Source organism: Magnolia sinica, chromosome 5, assembly GCF_029962835.1.
Source record: "Magnolia sinica isolate HGM2019 chromosome 5, MsV1, whole genome shotgun sequence".
Taxonomy (NCBI): Eukaryota; Viridiplantae; Streptophyta; class Magnoliopsida; order Magnoliales; family Magnoliaceae; genus Magnolia; species Magnolia sinica.
Window position 1 is genome coordinate 77952555 of NC_080577.1, and position 6166 is coordinate 77958720.

A 6166-nucleotide genomic window follows, 5' to 3' on the forward strand; every position below is an offset into this window, starting at 1 on the left:
ATCATTTTATAGGCTAGTTGCTTTACTTGTAAATTCTTTGTAACCTATTTAATTGGACCCTCTATTGGCTTAGAAGCCTTAAAGTTATATTACTTAGGTTAGTTTAATTGGCAAATTAGTTTAAACAAGGAAATTCTTATTTTTAACAGGTCCCCCCCCCCCCCCCCCACTCTAGGACTTAGCCTACATTCTGTAGCTCTACCATACTTTCGCACTTAGACGCATTGCGGCCCATTACCACAATTTTAGATACATTGATCTTCCACTTAATCAGTACAATGAGTTCATTAGTATTCTTTCCTAATCTTGGTGAATCTAGATCTTTTACTTGATCAGTGTATTAAGTTCATTGGTAATCGCCCAGGATTTAAAATTTAGATTAAACTGCAGCTACTTTACTTAAGTCTAGTTCCATAAGTCCGTGATCCTGATTATTCTAAACACTTGGGGAGATATCACCTATTATTAGGAAGTTCAAGTTTCGAATTTCAAAGATTATCCTCTTGGTCAAGTTCAAAGTGTGTTCTCATTTAATCTCTGTTCAACTTGGTGAGTAATGGATTTCCTACAGTGCCTAAGTTCAGACGACTTTCCTATAAAGATTTTCTACGGCCCAAGATTTTATTTCTTTGTTCTCCATTTTTCTTAATTCTAAGAGAATTCACCTAAGTTCAAGCTTCTAATTCCCAACACCCAAACTTTGAGTCATTTAGGCTTATATAGGCACCATTTAGGCGGACACTACTTTTGGAGTTGTACCTTTTGGATGTTAGCCCTATATTTCTGGGTTTAGTTATCTTTGCTCAACTTTTGATGTCATTGATTAAAGCTACCTGTTGATTGTCAAATATTGCATATTTTTCCCCATTTATATCTTGATTTTATGAACATGATAATGCTTAATGGTATATTTTATACATGTTTGTGTTTCAAGGTGAATTTCAGAGCTTAAATTGAAAGGAATGTTAAAAGCATGGATTTGATGCTCAAGAATCACCAAGGCAAGGGATGGATCTTACAAAACCAAGATTAAAGAATTCATATGCCAAAGATCCAAGGAAATTAAGTGAGGAATGAAGAAGATCAAAGATTTGAAGTGAAGAAAAGGAATACAGGTGAAATTCGACTAGCCTAAGTTCTGGTTCAATTAGCCCAAGAAACTTTGACTCAAACTCCAGCAACTTTATCTTTCAAATTCCTCGACTAGTCGAAGATGACCTTCGATTGGTCGAAGATTTCCCTCTACTAGTCGAAGGTTACGCCGATTTTGCATGGACTGTGTAAATTTGAGGCGGTTTCTGGACTTTTCCAACTTGGTGCGAAATTGGAGGTCCCCAACTATAAATAGGAGTTCCTAGGATGTTCAAAAGCATCTTCTAGGGTTTAAGGAGTGGAGAAAAAGGGTGGAGAGCCGCCACCAAGAGTTTTCTTCTTCTTTATTAGTTTATTTTTATATTTTATTTAAGAGTTCTTAGTTCAATCATGTCTTTAGTTAGCTAAACCTCTTAGTTAAGGGTAAGAGGTGAAGCTTGTAGCGTGATTGAGATGTTTACTCGATTTTGATTCTTATTTATGTTGAACTTCATTGATTTCTAGTTTGATTTTAAGAAATATTTTCAATTTTCTAACGGTGAGAATAAATCATCACCGGATGTATCTTGTCTTGCCTTACATAGGTAAACTGAAAATCAACAGGCGAAGAATTGATGTGAAGACTCTATTCATTGGTACTACTTAGTAAAGGCATTGTATTGTCAAGGGTTGACAACTCAGATGGTCGCCTTAACTGGATGGTTTCAAATTCTAGAGTCATACCAAGCAACTCGTCCATCTCCCGAATCATATCATCATTCAATTCAGGGGAGTGGTCTAAACATACCTCACAAAAGTTGGAAGGGTTAGTCGAAAGTGGTTCATCCTCCACATTTAAATCGGTCATGTCAAATGGGTGGAGTAGATCACTATGGTCGACAACTTCTTGAACCTCTTGATTATTGATATGGGCCAAACTTAAGATTGAATCCAGGGGGATTTGAGTTGTATATTCATGATTTTCATCCCGATACTCATCATCTTCCAATTCAGTGCAGTACACACATGGAATGGGATTGCTTTCCTCACACTATTTTTCTAGGTTGAGTTGAGGTTCGAATAAACTAACCTCTTCCTTATCATTGAAACCAAGTGTGTCATGTGAGTGAAGTTAGTATCATTATATTTGAAAGACACACACATCTCTTGATCATTCCTTTAGACAGTCATCGAGATCGAATCTTTGGGAAATTGAACTATATGCTCATTAATTCAATCCAACTCTTAATTCTTAATTTCAGTATTCTCCATAATCGTGTCACGTGAACCTCACTGTTGTATATATTTTATAAGTTCTTGAAATCTTTGGAGTGTGCTTTGTTGGATGAGCTCTAGAGTTGTGTGAAATTCTCAAGTGAATTCTCTTGGATCGTTTCTTGTTGGATCTCAGAGGTATAGGACCCAAGAGAATTGTCACTATGATGCATTATTGATTTAACTTCCCAATCTTAATGTTTCCACTGATCATAAGTAAGGAGTGAATGACGAATTGGATTGGGTTGAGACTAGGGTGAACTTTCCTCCATTAGCTTATCGACGCATGATTCAAGCGCTTATATCGTTCTTCTGATGCCAGCAAAATCATCTGTGTAACGCTGAAGTGACTCCTCTTGGATCATTTCTGGTTAGATTTCAAAGGTAGAAGCCCAAGAGAATTGTCACTAGGATTTATTTCTGGTTCATCTCTCCAATATTGATGTTTCCACTGATTATAGTCAAACGGGTCATAGGTGGGAGAATCTGATGGTTGTTGGAACATATTATCACCCATAATATAATCTCTCACTGTTTTCTTCTTGTCTAATGGGTGATAATAATTCTCACTCTCATAGTTATGATAACCCTAACACTCACATACTGTTTTCTTAATCCGTGAGGTGTAATTATTCTCTCGTATATGATCGCGTAAGGATTTCTTAACCGGTGGAGCATTGTGTTCCATTTAATTCTCAATGATATTTCTAGAAAAAATTTGAGACGTAGGTTGTTTTCTAACATAATCATCTAACAGCCCTTCACAATTTCTCGCATTCCCTAAAACTAACTCAGCATATTGATGTTCCCACTCTTGCATATACATGGTGAAACCCTAACTCTGAATCTAATCCTAAAAAAGAATAAAAGAAAAATCTTACAGCAATATGGAAAGTAAATAAAGGAGAAGTTAGAAGGAAGTTACCAGATTGGAGAAGATCTATGTTAAGATCCTACAAAAGAAAAAGGAAAGTGAATTAGTTTCTAAAAAAATTAATAAGAAAGCAACCTAGTTTCTAAAAACAAAAAAAAGGAAAGTTCTTAAGAAAATAGGAAGTTTCTAAAAAGAGGAAAAGTTAGTTTCTAAAAATAAAAAAGGAAAGTTTCTAAACCTAGAATTAGAAGGTAAGTTAGTTTCTAAAATAATTCAAAAAAACCTAATCTTAAAAATAGAAAATAGAAAAACTTTAATCTTAAACTATTTCCAAAACTAGCTAATCTCGAAAAAATACAACCGTTAGTCCCCAGCAATGGTGCCAAAAACTTGTTCATAACCCTAAGTGTAAGGTCGCGATGTAGTAATAATCTCGGTGAGACCGAGGTTGAATCCACATGGACTAATCTTGTGAGTAAGTTTGAAAGCAACTAGAAGTAGAACTAGAAGAAGAAGTACATCTAAATCCGGAATTAAAGGGAGTAATTGTAAAGTGGGTAATTAGAAACTTAAGAAATTCAAAGGTGGGAACTAGGGTTTCCAAGGATCCACTTGTAAAGATCAAGGAGATCTATGCTTGATTCAAGGACAACTAGAATTAGAGTCCTATCTTATCCAATTGGTAAGAAGAGATTTGTCAGATCTCTGAACTTCTCATGGATCTAATCATCAATGGATGAGAATTGTGAGGATTTGGAAGTGATTCCATCACCTAACCATGCCTAGGAGATAAGGCAAACAACAGGATTTACTAATCCCACAACCAATCATAAGATAATTGTGTAGGTTAGGAAGGATTCCATCATCCTACCATGCCCAAGGGACGATGGTGAACAACAGGATTTCCTAATTTCATAATCTCAATTCAGGAAAAGAAGATATTTCAAGCTATCACAAATATATTGTAATTTGTCACAACAAACCATTAAAAACAAAAAAAAATCCCTAATAATCAAACTAGAATCCAAGAGAGTTCAATAAAACATGAATCAAAGCAAAGCAAACATCCCAATCATGTTACAAGGTTCACCTCTTAGCCCTATCTAAGAGATTTAGCCAACCATAGACATGATTGAACTAAAATCTCTTAAACAAAACAAAAGGACCAACTAAAGAAGAAGAAGAAGAACTTTCGGACAGCGGCTCCACCCTTTTGCTCCACTTCTCAAACCCTAGAAGATGCCTAAGAACATCCTATGGACTCCTATTTATAGTTTTGTAACTCCAACTTTTACATCGAGTTGGAAAAATCCGGCAACTGCTTCAAATTTACGCAGTTCGCGCAAAATCTATGTAACATTAGATTGGTCAAGGACGACGGGAATTTAGAGGATTTTATTGCTGGAGTTCGAGTCAAGGAATCTTCAACTAGTTGAAGGAGGCAGATTTTTGGGGTTCCTTTTCTTCACTTTAAGTCTTCAATGCTCTTCATTCCTCACTTGATATTCTTGGATCTTTGGCATGTGAATTCTTCATTCTTAGTCTTATAAGATCCATCCTTGGCATTGGTGATTCTTAAGCGTTAAATCCATGCTTTTATCATCATTTTTAATCCAAACTCTTAAATTCACCTTGCAACAAAAACAAGAGTAAAATAGGACATTAAGCATTATCATGTTCATAAAACCAAGATAGAAATGAGATCCAATATGCAATATTTGACCCTCAACATTGCCGAGGACTATGGCTGCATTTTTCTGAATTTAATTAGTATTAGAATTAGATTAAGATTAGGATTAACTTTTTTTCTTTATTTCTAGTTTAGGATTTTTCTGAACTTATTTTTAGAATTTAACTTGGTTTTCTGTTTTGTAGGATTCTAACATAGCAATCTCCAATCTGGTAACCTCTTTCTAATTCTCTCTCTTATTTTTTTAGATCGCTTATTTATTTTAGCTTCCCTAGTTTTATTTCTTAGGTACAAATACTTAAAGGCTACAAGTGTTTCATGCCTAAGTGGGTTCGTGACAACACTCGACTTCTCTTAAGTGAAGGAGGATTAGTCGAAGGGCTGCCGATCCATCACCTGATTAGACACCACTTGAGATCCTTAGAGTCAACAGAAGTGATGGCTGCAAATCAACCCACAAATCACCCTCAACCTCCAGTTGAGGAAATTCAGGATGAGAATGAGGTGCACAATGCACCCCTACCCCGTACCTTACGAGATTTCTTACAACCAGCGAGGTTGAGCGCACCTTCTTGTATGATTTTTCCAGAAAATACATGAAATATGGATATCAAGCCAGGGGTAATCCAACTCCTTCCAAAGTTTCATGGACTTAAATCTAAAAGTTCATATCTACACTTCAAAGAGTATAACAAGATAATAGCCACTTTATATTTTTCTAATGTGTCTGAGGACATGATCAGGCTGAAACTCTTTCCCTTCTCCTTAAAAGAAAATGTTAAGATGTGGTTACATTCACTACGTCTATCATCCGTTGGCAGATGGAATGACATAACAATGGAGTTCATAAAGAAATTCTTCTCATACATCAGAAAGTTGATCATAAACTTCACCCAAAAGGAAGATGAGACATTCTTCCAATGTTGGGATTAGTTCAAGGATCTCATCAGTTCATGCCCACAACATGGCTTCGAAACGTGGTGCATAACAAATTTCTTATACGATGGACTATCATCTTCTATGGGCCAATTGGTCGAGACAATGTGCAATGAGGAATTTATGAACAAAGATGTCGATGATGTGTGGGATTACTTTGACAAACTTGCTGAAAACGCACAATCATGGGACATCTACTAAAGACTTAACATCACTTCTAAGTCTACTTAATCAAAGGAGAGGGGTGGAATATATATATTGAAAGAGGAAGATGATATCAATGCTAAAGTGGTCAATCTTACAAGGAAAACAGATGTCAT

The 6166-nt window shown here is 35.8% G+C and overlaps 1 non-coding gene across 1 annotated transcript; it reads right to left on the reverse strand.

Moving 5' to 3' along the window:
* Positions 1–5773: 5773 nt before the first annotated feature.
* Positions 5774–5881, reverse strand: LOC131247619 (small nucleolar RNA R71). The gene has a single exon (XR_009171896.1). It is a non-coding gene; the product is annotated as a small nucleolar RNA R71 (small nucleolar RNA).
* Positions 5882–6166: the final 285 nt, after the last annotated feature.